Source organism: Pundamilia nyererei, unplaced genomic scaffold, assembly GCF_000239375.1.
Source record: "Pundamilia nyererei isolate P.nyererei 1_Seehausen unplaced genomic scaffold, PunNye1.0 scaffold00063, whole genome shotgun sequence".
Lineage (NCBI taxonomy): Eukaryota > Metazoa > Chordata > Actinopteri > Cichliformes > Cichlidae > Pundamilia > Pundamilia nyererei.
The window spans coordinates 608,982-622,415 of record NW_005187464.1 but is presented as its reverse complement, the minus strand read 5'-3'; the positions used below and the strand labels follow the sequence as shown (position 1 = coordinate 622,415).

The window sequence follows — 13,434 nt, the reverse complement described above, 5'->3', positions numbered from 1 at the left end:
CCTTAGTCTTTGAGGTGTTGAGTTGCAGGTGGTTTGTGTGACTCCATGCGACAAAGTTCCTCACCAGACTTCTGTACTTCTGTACTTTTAGATGGAACATGAGATTCACGTCTTGCACGTGCAACTAACAAATCTGCAGCAACTGTGTGATTCTGTCATGTCAATATGGACCAAAATCTCTGATGAATGTTTCCAGCAACATCTTGAATCTATGATGCAAAGAATTTTAGCAGTTCTCAAGACAAAAGGGAGGTGTACCTAATAAAGTGTCCGGTGAGTGTATAAAAACATGTAATACTCTTTCAGGATGGATGCGGTCTGAGAGCTCAGTGGCGTTATGGAAGGTCATCTTGTGATTGATACTTCTACATATTTTCCTGCTTAAAAAATATTTCAGCCTACTTGCATAGTGCATTTCAGCAATATAAACATATAGTAGCTCATAAATAAATTTTTATGTCTTTGCATCTTGGTTTCAGCCCTGAGTTGGCTTGTTGCATCGTTTAATTAGCATTCCTTTTACATTAAGCAACATTGAGCGTGCCACTGCAAGACCCGTCATACACAGCAAAATGTGCTGATGCAGCTCCAAACCTGGAGTCCTTGTTTCAAGTGGTGTTCAGTCAGGGAGCTGAACCTGTGCAAGACTGTGAAAAATGGACTTCCTGCATGTAGAGAGGTCAATAATAGCCTGTATATGTGGGAAAGGATTGCTTGAACTCCTTCTGCGACAGTGACCTGCTGTCCGGAAAGAAAAGCGTCCTGAAGCCAAACGCCAGTTTGAGTTGGAGAGTAACTCACACCCATAAAGAATGTCAAGAATCTGTGTGTTAAAGTTCACAATGTATCACCATTTGCTGCTGGATCCTGGCAAATAAAAGACAGCTGTGTGAGTCTGCGTGGGTGGAAAAAAAGATGATACTAAAACAAAAAAAATTACAGTTATGCAAATATTTTCTCCATTTTTGTGTGTATATGGTTCACATGTAAGTTCACACAGCTGATATGACACTGTCAGCACTTTCACCCACACATACAAGTCTGACACGCTGGCAGCTCGACAGCCTATAATTACACCCTAACTTACTGGTTTATTAAGAAAATACAGGTCAGCCGAGACCACCCAGAAACACAGTACGAGTCACCTGTTTCCATCGTGAGGGAACGTCGCTGTTTCACTTCAGCACCCAGCTGTGGCTCACTGTAATTTTGCTCATACAATATTGTCTCAAGGTCTCTGAAATATGTTTCGTGGCGCTTGCCTTCTTTTCCTGAGAAGTTCATATTTCCTTATATGTGTATAAAGAGCGGGCTCTGCCTTTCACCTCGTTCAAAACATGTCACCCTGATCTCATTTGACAGTTTGATCTTTCAACATACTAATCTGAAAAGCTTTGTTCTACGGTCCTCAGCATGTCTGCTCTGCTGTCGACCTTTTTCTGCACCGCGTCTGATTAATAGGAAGCGACAGTGAGTGCCAGTCAGACTGCGAGAGGAGATGGAGAAACACATGAAATCAATTTCTGTCTCGTGCATATTTTTCCTGCTTCCCAGCCCTTGATGACAGATTGCAAAATGGGTTTTGTGTGTGTCTTTTGTTTTCCAGCAGGTTTGGGAGAGGGCAGAGGGTATTCAGAGTCATACCTGTGAGGCAGTCTGCGAGGAAATGTGCTGACATCAGAGATTTGCATTTTAAAGCCAGGGGATAGAAGAGGAGGAGGAGGATACTTCAGCAGAAGAAGCTGAGTTTGCATAGATCAGATCAGGTGAGTCTGTATTCAGAATGACATCTCATATCAATGCTAATCTGTTAATTAAAGACCCAGTCTCATCCTGGAACATATGGTGAAGAATGAAGCGCTCTGTGTGCCGATGATTAAAAATAGCATTACCTTGAACCACACGAGAAGATCCTGCCAAGATAAAGTGTTCCGCATTTGTCAGTCGCGTTCACAGCGTTTGGAGATTAATTGTTCACTTCACCATGTCGTCAGCTTCTGTTGTGATGTTTGGATCCCAGCTGCTCGCTCTGCTTTATTTGGAAACAAGCACACACATACATTGTCAGACACGACACACGGTGGAATCCCTGACAGGGTTTGGGATTAGTCGTGAGATTAGGGAATGAGCCAAAAGAGGTAACAGGTGAAAAACTCGTGTCAACACTTCATGAAAAGCACTATAACCTCAGATTAAATAAACTACTGCAGCAAACAAAAGGTGAGTCAAGTTACTGTATGTTGCATGAGAGCAGGTACACGCTGCCAAGCCTCGTTTGCTGAATATGTCTCTGGTGGACAGTTACACTTCAATGACACCTGTTGTCCTTTGTTAAAACTGTTTGCATTTGTGTTGAGCTGATATGGTTTTCAAGGCTTTCCCAACTTTTTTTCTTTTTTTTGTTGTGATCTGTTTTCCAGAAGAGATTATTTGTTCTGTGTGGAAGTTTATCGTGTATCACGTTACTCTGGAAATCTTGAAATTTTAACCGTTAAACCTTTTACAGCTACTCGCTGGCATTCAGCCTAATTTGACTCACCCAGGTAGTGGTGTTTGCAATTGCGATTAAGTTACTTGTTTTCTGTATTTGCGGCAAAGATGACTGATGACATCAGTGAAAGAAAAGCTCCAGGCTCCTCTAAATAAATTAGTTCAAGTTGCGTTGGGTCTGCCCTCAAGTGACGATATGGGAAACAACTAAAGCGACGCCTTTGGAAGACTCGTTGTTTTAAATGTGACTGCTTAGTAATATCAGCATATTTATTTTAGCCACCCAGCCTCACTGGCAACTCTGTGTGTATTTCAGTTCCAACTGTGGTCTAAAAAAAGACTTGATACAGACTCAGTGGAGAGTATGTCCTGCTTTCTAAATTAACGTCCAAGGGAAACACATTTTGGCCACATCAATCTTTCATTATTCTTTCATCTTTACTTACGGTTGTATCCAGACTCAGAAGAGACCGGCCTCTCTGCTTTGCTTTCCAAACCTCTTCTGTAGCTCTGAGAATTTTACGTAGGGCAGAGGCTGGATCAAATGACAATGCAAAGAAAGAGAGGGAGAGCAGAGAAGCTAGCTAACCTGCTACACGCTGGATTGTTATTGCAGGTGTTTAAGAGAAGTTACAGCTGTTAATTTATTCTGTGTGGTGACACATGTGGAGCTGCATGCACCAATGTTGCTGTGCCACAATGCACAGATCACATTTTAAGGATCAGGAGACGGTTACTTGGTTTCTGTACTCTACTGCTTCAACCTTTTTACTGACCTTGTTACTGTATGCATGTAGACGTATAAGGAATTCATGGTTAGTTTCTTTCTTGCTGTCAAATTCACTCATAGGCGAGATACTTTGCATCTGTTTGTAAAGCATTGAAAATGTGCAATCTGGGACATTTTGTGCGGTCTGAAAGCATGTTGGATCCACACACTCGTATGTGGGTCTGATTCTGTTAACTCGATTAACTTTTTTCTGTTTAAAGAACCTAACATTTATACCTGATCTTTGTCTGATTTCAGCATCAGCTGCTTCAGTTTAGGGTTATGCAAAAGATGAAATAACTAGTTAAGTTTGAGTGACTAACCTGCAAGACTGTATCATGAAACAAGTGCAACAGTTATGTGTTTTAAACAACCACCTACATGATTGGTCATTTTTTCATAGGATCAAACCGAAAGCTCATGTTTTGAGAATAAAACATGAAGAAATTGGAAAGTCAGTAACTTTTTTCTCTCTGATGCCAACGTAAAAGGTAAGCTGAAAATGCCCGATTCTAAAAACACTAATAATGTAGGCACACACACAGGCCTTTTTACTTCATTACATAAAGTGGTCAAGATGCTGGGTGGTGCCCACTGTTTTTTTTTTAAAAACCTATGTTTGTTTTACTTTTTGGAAGTGCTACAAATTAAGCAGTTAGAAGCTTTGGGTGGACAATTCTATGGGAGTACAAGTGGGTGAGAGGGAAGGCGGGGGTGGGGGAGCTTAAAGAAAAACCTCAAATGTGAAAACGACTGGAACTCCCAGGGTTTTCAAAACAGAACTCAAGATTTCGTTACACATACCTGGACAACTGAGGGCATGGAAAAAAAAAACCCCTTCCATATGCACTCGACAGCTGGGCTGGTCAGAGAAATAAGACGAATAATGTAAACAAAATAGAACAGAGAGGACTCCCGGCCAACAGAGGCAGCACGTGTCAGCTTCAGAAATATGCAGAGCCATGGTCATCAATCACGGACAGGAGTGCCACAGTCACATTGACAGCTTTGGACAGAGAGGAGGCAGAGTTTTTTTGGCCACTGTCTGTGTGTGGACTGAACTGTGGTCGCTGTTTCCCAGATCTGCCTCCAGCTTCATGATTCAGGTCTGACTGGGATTCATCCAAAGCACTCAAGACTGACTGATGATGGGGCATCGCGGCAAACCAGTGTCAACAAGCGAATAAAGTTAATGGTCTTAACTTGTCAATAAGGCCTGTTGGCAAAGCTCGTAGAGGTCCTCCTCAGTGTTGTTTTACTAGGTTTCAGTGTTGGTGTAAGCTGCACATCAGGACTGTACTGTGGGAATATTCTCTCGCTCTTGTGGGAATATGGTGGCTTGACAGTGGTAATAGTATAACTGCAAGCAGTAAATTGGCTTAAACCAAGCAAAACAGAGCAAAGGGAAAGAGACCGTCTTTAGGGGCAAAGCTGGAGTTTAGTCCCTAAAATTGAACCTTCCCCAGGGTTTCATCAGAAGGATGAAGGATGTTGGGATAGAAGACGGGGGTTGAGAGATGCTCTGGCAAGGACAAAGCCCTTAGGGTTTTCACTCAGAACAAACTTTGTCTGTTCCAACATGTTTGGAATGGTACATTCTGTTGTTTGCGTGCATGTTTGTCAAGTTTAGTACAAGGGGTTAGTACAAGTGAAGTCCACTACATGAATAAATTTGAAAAAAGGAAGGAGGATCATCATTGCAACTTAGTGCTGAACATATGTTGCGTTTGCTGCTGCTTTTTTGTAGCATACTAAATGTTTTGTAGCTTCTGTTTGTCCCTTCTATAATAGGTACAGTTTTAATTACCAGGTTGATGATTGAAAGGATTGCTTGCATGTGCATCTGTAGAGATAGCTGTCTAATGGGAGTAGTCATCAATACATTCTAACTACTCTGGTTATGTGATTTAGTGGCAAACTGTAATTCAAACTCAAGATATGAAGCATCATACCTGTCTTTTATCATCTGACAAGGGTTCCCCTTCACCAAAGAAGCGAAAACGCGAAGGAAAAAGAAAACGTGATGCACATCTGGAGAAAATATCATCCTTTTCCTACTCAAGTTAACCCTCATGTCCTGAACTGAAATCATGGCACCGACACACAAAAACATGCATAAACATGCTCATTTGGTCCCAATATTGTAACAGTTACTTCTTGTCAGCAGATTTGACATGCAACCTCCTTTCTGATAGCTGACAGTGAGCTAGCTTAAGATCAACAGCAGAGGGATTTAAGATAACATTATAATGTTAGGCTTGAGTGTCCAAAAAAATATCTCATGTTCCCTCTGATAAACAATTTCATCATATTCTCCCATCTTATACAAGTTTATTTGCAAATTGTCTGAGCCCAACAATGTTAGGTTCACTATAAATGAAGTTTCACTAATGCCAACATAGCAAGCAGGTCTGGCCCGGATCTGGTATCAAGCCAGCACTGCTGGCTGACTTCTGGCATGATAAGACGTATGTCATCCTGATATGGGCCAGGCCTGGCATAGATGGCACTGTCTATGTGATGGCATGTCACAACTGGCTCGATTGTGGTTTGGTTTATGTGGCCCAGGCCCATAGAAAACAGGTGTGGCGGGATCCGGCATCAAGCTGGCACTTCTGACTGACCGGTGTTATGGCAGAGTGTATGTCAACCAGATGTGGGCCAGGTCTGGCAATGATGCACTATTTATGTTCCTATTTTCCTATTTTAGTTAGAAGACCCAAATGCCATGTTGCAATACTATACTGCTATGGTAGCCAACGTTTCAAATGCAGGTTTGACGGGTTTGTGAGTTTACACTATATCCAAAACCTAGTGAGGGTTTACTCATCTTTGCCAGTGGGTGGCCGTAGCTCAGGCGGTAGAGCAGGTCACCTATTGATTGGAAGGTTAGTGGTTTGATCCCTGGCTTATCCAGTCTGCATGTCAAGAGTGTGAGTATGAATGTAGTTAGAAAGCACTCAGTTAAGAGAAAGTGTGTGATTGGGTGACTGTGGCATGTTGTATAGAGCACTTTGAGTAATCTGGTAGAGTTGAAAAACACTATATAAGAATCAGTCCATTCACTGTCTAAACAGAGTTTTGTCATGTGTGTCTGCAACTGGCCCGTGGCTGCACACAACTTACACGTGGCCCACATACTGCAAAGAATGACGGCCATGTGTAAGCACATTGTGTGGGCCAGATCTGGGCCATACCAATTTTGCTGACTAACAGCAGCTAACAGAGGCTAAGGGCAGGAAAAACAGCAGCGCTTACCATAAAAAAAGTTCAGGATATCCTCAGCAAGCGGACAAGAATTTGTCAGAGCCTTATTAACTCTTCGACTTGTTTTGGACTCTTTTAACTAAGTTTGACAGTCTCCTCCAGAGTAAATAAACACTGACACATACTGATAGCTGAGGTAAACAGAAGATTGATATCCTACACTAACAGAAACCACCATAGCTACGATTATTCCCTTGAAATGGGAGGGGTAAGAAAACAGATCTCAGATGACCGCACATCTAGTGGTGATATTTTACACAATGTAAATCGAAGCTATTTTTCCAGTCACACCATGATTTAATTCATTCATGTGATGGTAAATTCATACATAATACTTAAAATCAGACTTTGAAGATTAAGTTCTTGCTATAGATCTCTTGTTTCACTTTATATGTTGCTGCAGAAACCTAATCAGGCTGTAATTGTCTTACGCAGATGCGCAAGTTTATATTGGGGACCCAGTACAAATAGAGTTCATGGCCATCTCAGTCCCCTGTGAATTCAAAGGATGGATCACTGCGTCCAATCGTTTCTTTACCCACTGTCTGTCTTCATTAGATACGGAGTGACAGGACAGCTGTTTCTATGTCTGGCATGTATAACTCAGTGTGCCGTCTCCTTGCTTTGACATTGAACCATAAAGAAGAATCATCACCAGTGAATCCGACAGACTTTGATCACAAGCCAGTCCAATGAAGGTGCAGGATTGATGCCTCATGTGAAGGAGAAAGTATGCCATGCTGAAAACTGAAAACTGTGCAGTGTGTGACACAATTGTACAAAACTTATCTGCACAGTGGACTATGAATTGGCTGACGTAAAATAGCTTACAGTATTACAGTAAATTGCCAATCAAACACAAGGACACTGCTTTTCTGCAGTGACACACACACACACAAATACAGCAGCAATTATGACTTCATCCTGAAGGCCAACAACCACAGATTAGTGTCATAAACAAACAGAAGCCATAATGAGACTGAAGTTGGTCACCATGATTGTTTACATTCCTTTACACAGAGCCTTCAAATGCAAACTGCAGAGATCATAAGAAAGCCATAACTGCTGATTAGCATCCAATAAACAATGATAACATACTGCAGAGGATCATCGTGACATTTCAGTGACTTTTTACCCACTTCACTCTCAAACAGGATGTAGTTAGTCCTTAAAACAGGCCACCCCAATCTCCATGATGAATACGTTGTTGTCTCCATAGGATTAAGTACATGAGAGCTAGTTATGGGTTGCAGCGCTGAAAAGATTAAATTAGTTGATGTTTGAAAACACTGCAGCAAGCTAATGATATTGATGGAGTAAAGCCCATCAGTTAAGAGTGATATAGTCTGCAGTGGCCTGAGGTTCCATTTTCTGTGTTAGATGGACACTTCAGATGAAAACCCTTGTGGTTGTCACCCTTGGATACCATTAAGCTGAACAGCAGTAGGAGTCCTTTACATAAACTTCTGGAGAAGGCGGAAACTGCCATCCATCATTTGTAGCATGTGATGACATGTTTGACCGTTTGTCCTCTCCCACTCTACACACACACACACACACACACGCACACGCACACACACACTAAAATACTACCTGTTTGGGTCTCCACTGACATTGCCATGCCTTTCCCCATTTGAAGACATTTATCACTACATCTCAGTGTAAAAAAAAAAGAGAAAAAAAAGTACGTGTTTTTATCTGTATTTTCCACTAACCTTTTCATATTCAGACAAGTGCAGCTCAGAGGCTACTTTCTGGAAGAGGGATTAAATGGAGGGGAATTCTGAAATGAATTTGGACTGATACAAATCAGTGTGACTGTCTGATTTGCTTTACAAAGCATGCATTTGTGTAATATGGAAATTGTTTTTTAAAGTTATTTTCTTTGTATTGGCTCAAACCCAGGCTGGATATAATTATAAAAGAATACCAGGCCACTCGCTTAACAATACATTTCTTCATGTTGAGTCATCTGTAGACTCACAGAAACTTTAATCCCCCCTTTTTAAACAAACACGATTTAAATAAGTTAATTCATGCAACCAGTAATTTATTGCAGCAGTAATAAGATACACAGCATGATAGTTATCTGAGTTTCATTCAAGTTATTTCTTTAGGTTCTCTGCTTTAAAATGTATTAAATCTGAAAAATAAGCATAAAGGTTGAAAGTTTCCTTTTAATATGAGTTGGCGTTGTCTTTTTGTAAGGGGTGAGAATAGGTGGGTATGACAGTGAAAAGGTCATGAAGCTAAAAAAAGGAGCAATCAGAGATATATCAGCTAGAAAATGGAAACCAAGACCACGTTAAGGGCAAGATATGTGGGTGATAAGAAAGATGTTCATATTGCAAAGGAAACCCTCTATTTGACTGCACAGGAAGTGCAGTGCATGTTTCCATTTACTGTAGGTGTACATGTTTCTATGTTAGCAATCAAGACGAGGTTTTGTGAATGCAACCTCATAAGATGTGAACCATCATCAAGCAGAACAAGCAGAAAGAAAGGACCGCAGTTTCTGAACAAAAATCAAAAAGAAACCAGCAGATTTCTTGATCAAAGATTTATCGACTGATTAAAAAGATTTTAATCATATATATTTAGCATAAAATGACTAATGACTATTAATGACCCAAATCTCTTCACCTCATCTTTTGAAAGTGGTGTTTCAGTTATGGCTTGCAGAAGCAACAAATGAGGCATGAAAGAGAATTTTTTTATGCCTGTTTTCAGTCAAAGCTCAAAGACTTCATCTCTCTTAAGGATAGCAATCGTAAATATATACCCAAAACTTATCTGGCATTTGACCTTTGCCATTGTCAAACGTGAACCCAATTAGAAGAGAGGTTAAGTTATCAGCTACCACTGTTTAACTAGAATAGCATCCATACACTGTATAGGTACTGTGATAGACTGTATATAAAGGATGGACAGAGGTTCAAATTTAAAATGTGACATGACTTAAACCTGCATTCTCTGTGGTGCTGACAATTCAAATGCACCAGCAAATAGAAAAAATGCTTCAAAAGCTAAAAAAAAAATCACTAAACAAAATGAAATCTTGTCTGGTTTCAGAATACCAAGATGGCAAAAAGCTCAAACTGAGTCTCTAATGCCATCTTTTATATACAGTGTATAATTGTGTTACTAAGACCCAAAACCTGATAATTATGGCAACAACTAATGAATTCAATAATAATAGTATTACTGAATGCCCCCACCAACAATAAATAAATAAAGATAAACAAACTGGTACACAGATTTCTTGGACAGTCTGTGGGTACAGTTAGCTACAGAGAAAACCATTTTATTTTTCAGAAAACTGTATTCAGAAAGACAACAATGCCAGCATAGTATGCTCTAGAAGTCCAGTTCAGGGACTCATTAGCAAAGGTGAAACCTAGCAGACATCTAGTGGTTCTAGCATGTCCACAGTTTCAGGACCCACTTGTAAGTCAACACCTGACCACGCCAATAAGCAAAAAAGGGGCTTGGCTCATTTTTGGAGCCAGCTTCAAGTGGCTATTTGAAGGTAGTGCATTTTATGTTGTTGCAACAAAGGTTGCCACTAGAGCCAGTGTAGAATTTATAAGTCAGCCAGATTTCGAGAGATTTTGCATGTTGTCACACAGGTACAATACTTTACTGGTGAACCTCTTAATTTCCTACAGCTGCTCCTCTTTAAATACAATTAAACCGAGCAATTGTGTGATGTTGACTTTGGGTTTGGTACACTTTCTCTCTGGTCCTGGTAGCTCGTGCTTTCTGAGGATGACATCATGGGTTTCAGGTTGCCCGTTGTGGCTTTAGTTCCCAGGGGGTTGGGCAGACTGAGTGTAGGCCTGGTGAGCATGCAGTGAATAGACACTCATTCTCTCCTCTCCTTCTGCTCAGTCCACTGACCTCTCTGCTACCTCACTCGGAGCTCAGGGTTTGTTATTGGCTCTGCTGGGATGTGTTGACAGATGAGGCAGATGTGTGCTCCCCTCTTGTTGATAGTTTGGCAGTGTTGCTTTCAAAGTTTAAAAGCTTTCGGAATTAGCTAAGTAAATACAGTAATTTGGCTCAGTGCCATTGTGGTTTGATATGTTTAAAATATCCGTGTTATAATTAAGAAATACTGTTTGGTCTATCATTTGTTTGAAGGGTGGAGAGTGGTTATGTTTTATTTGGGCATAGGCAGCATGTGTGGGTCTGCTTTGATTTTTACTTACATGATTTGCATTAAAGGCAGTAGTTCCCTTTAAAAAATGTGATTGTTGTAAGTGGGTAACATTTGCATTTTGTGGATAATCAACAACTTTTTTACAATAGATTTCATTTTAAAACTGCTGGAGTGATGATGTATTTGTTAGTCTTTAAAATGACCAAGCAAGTATAAGTTTTTACTCAAGGTTTTTTTTGTCAGCTGCCACCAGTAACCGGGTTATCAGCGTGATTAATATAAAATATTTTGTAAGTCTGGCTGTTGTATCTCTTATTTCTTTTCATTGATTGGTCTGCTCTCTTTTGGTAAAGAGCTATGTTGATCACATGATTTAGCATCATTAGCCGTGGTACCATTTCTCTCTGCTTCATTTTCATAGTTGCTCTGGTAAGTTGAACACATTTGAACGACGGCTGCAGGTTCAAGTGTTAAATTATCCGCTAACAGTTGATAGCTTGCTTAGTGTGGTGCGTCATACAGACACGGATAGCTTCTAAATATTGCTATAAATATAAAAACAAACTATTAGCCATAAATGCAGTTCATGTAAAATACATTAAACCATAATATTGTTGGTTATTTTCATTAAAAATGCTCCAAAACACAACCCCACGGGATACTAGTACATGTTGGGTAGGTCAGCGACTTAGATAAGATGATCACGCTGCTAATAGTCTGTAAATTTAAATCTTTTTAGAGTTTAAAAAACAGCTTACATAGTTTTAGGGTCAAATTTGACACATTTTGACAATTGAAAGCAATAAAAAATACTATAATTGTCATCTTTTTAGTGCAAAATTGAGATATGTTTTATTTGTATTTTTGGGTTCTAAGTGTTAATTAAATATTAAATTAAAATTTGACAATTATAAATTAATTTATTACAATATAGCAGTGAGCATGGTGTTTAATAGTCGTAATGTTTATACATGATTTATACATCCCAGTTCTAACTTGCAGTAGATATATAAGTAAATAATATATTTAAATCTAAGGAACTTGGAAAGAAAAGCGTCTGGACTTCTTTAAGTTGCTTGAAGACGTTTCACCTCTCATCCAAGAAGCTTCTTCATCATCATGACTGCTTTGATTTCAAGTCTTGATACAGTACACAAAAAGTGTCAGATCATTATAGCATTATGATGTGTGATAACATGTGTTTTTCTCCAAATACAACACACTCTTCCTGCTCTCTGAAACATTAATTAAGGATTAATCATTCATTCGTTTATTAACCCTTTAAAGCCGGTCTTTTTTTTGCATAACTAATTTTTAAATCTCCGTAGAACCGGAACCATGTAAGTTAGCGCAATAATTTTTTTTGCATATGAAACCGGAGGAGTTGTACTTACATCTTATGCCATGAGCTTGGGTCACAGTTTCCTTTCACATATAGCTTTGCAAAAATTGCATAAAAAGCGCTTGCAGGAAGAAATACATAATATTCCAGCAACACGCTTTGCCAATCCGATCAGCTGTTCATAACACTTCCTACGTTGAAATAGATGTCAGCGGGGACCATCGCATGTTCGCCATTACCTGCCCAAAACCACAAGTTTTTTACTTGTAGACCTTATAAGCCTATACTGGTGTTTTTAAAATAGTTTCTGGGATGCTTAGAACTCAAATTGCACTGCTTTAAATAGTTTGATGCACATGCTGTTTTCTTTGCAAATTTGCATTATAGGATTGTTTTTCATTTCTTCTGCAGAATATAAAAATTGGTGTATCTCAAAAATAAAACTATGAAGACACTCAAAATAAATTTCCTGTTGTTGTAAACTATGTTTTGCAACTTTTTTGTATTTAAAGTTTTGAGGGATAAACCTCTTAAATTTCTCCAAGTAGAAATATATGTAAAAAAACCCAAAAACGATTTAATGCATACCTATTATTAAAATTTGGGCTATAACGGTTGTATTGATGTATAGCAACTTGAAATGCTCCCAAAAATGGCTCTACAGCATGTAAAAATATAAAGTAAGCTCTGGCGGACTTGGTTCTATGGTAGGTTTTAAAGGGTTAATGTCAGTAGATGTGTGTAGTTCAACATTTTGGAAAGACACTTGCTGTGTGTGTGACGGCCTAAAATATGCACAGTGTGTAAGGGATGAACTCATCCCTCTGTGCAGTAGTCACAGATGGGAATGGGGTAATTGAGTGTGTAGACTGACAGTCACTTTAGCGTTTTATTCTTACTTTAAAGGTTAGACATTTTTATAGGAGGAAGCTATGGGTATTGACTTTTGTTTTTGGAGCCATCCTAAAGTGGACATTTTCAAAACTGCAGTTTTTGGCACTTGTGCAATGGCTTCATTTTACAGCCTCAGAGGGTGATGTTTGCTCAGGATCTGACATTTTTTGTGTACTGTATTAAGTGCTGCCTGACCAGTTGTTATTGGTTGATTTTATGGATATTTTACAGGCAACATAGAACCCAACGTCCTAGTTGATTTCCGTGAGTGTCAGTCACTCTGTCAATCATCTGTTTTAGTTATTCATAGAACCCTGCAAAGTGAGCCTCGTCCACTGTGGGGTCAAAGTGTGAGCCAGCTTTCCTCTGTTTCCTTTTTTCCTCTCCCTGCATGGACACACATGGTGCTGGCAATCTCACACACACACACACACACACACACACACACACACACACACACACACACACACACACACACACACACACAGAGTTATCTTGAGATTTTGTGAA

At 39.6% G+C, this 13,434-nt stretch overlaps 1 protein-coding gene across 2 annotated transcripts in view; it reads left to right on the top strand.

Annotated features, from left to right (window-relative positions):
* The window catches only part of bmpr1bb (bone morphogenetic protein receptor, type IBb), a 55,739-nt gene that overhangs the window by 6,106 nt on the left and 36,199 nt on the right, over positions 1-13,434 (top strand). For both annotated transcript variants that reach the window (XM_005735194.1, XM_005735195.1), the window contains one exon: positions 1,607-1,766. The gene's annotated coding sequence lies outside the window, so the exon portion shown is untranslated. The remainder of the gene's footprint in view (positions 1-1,606; positions 1,767-13,434) is intronic.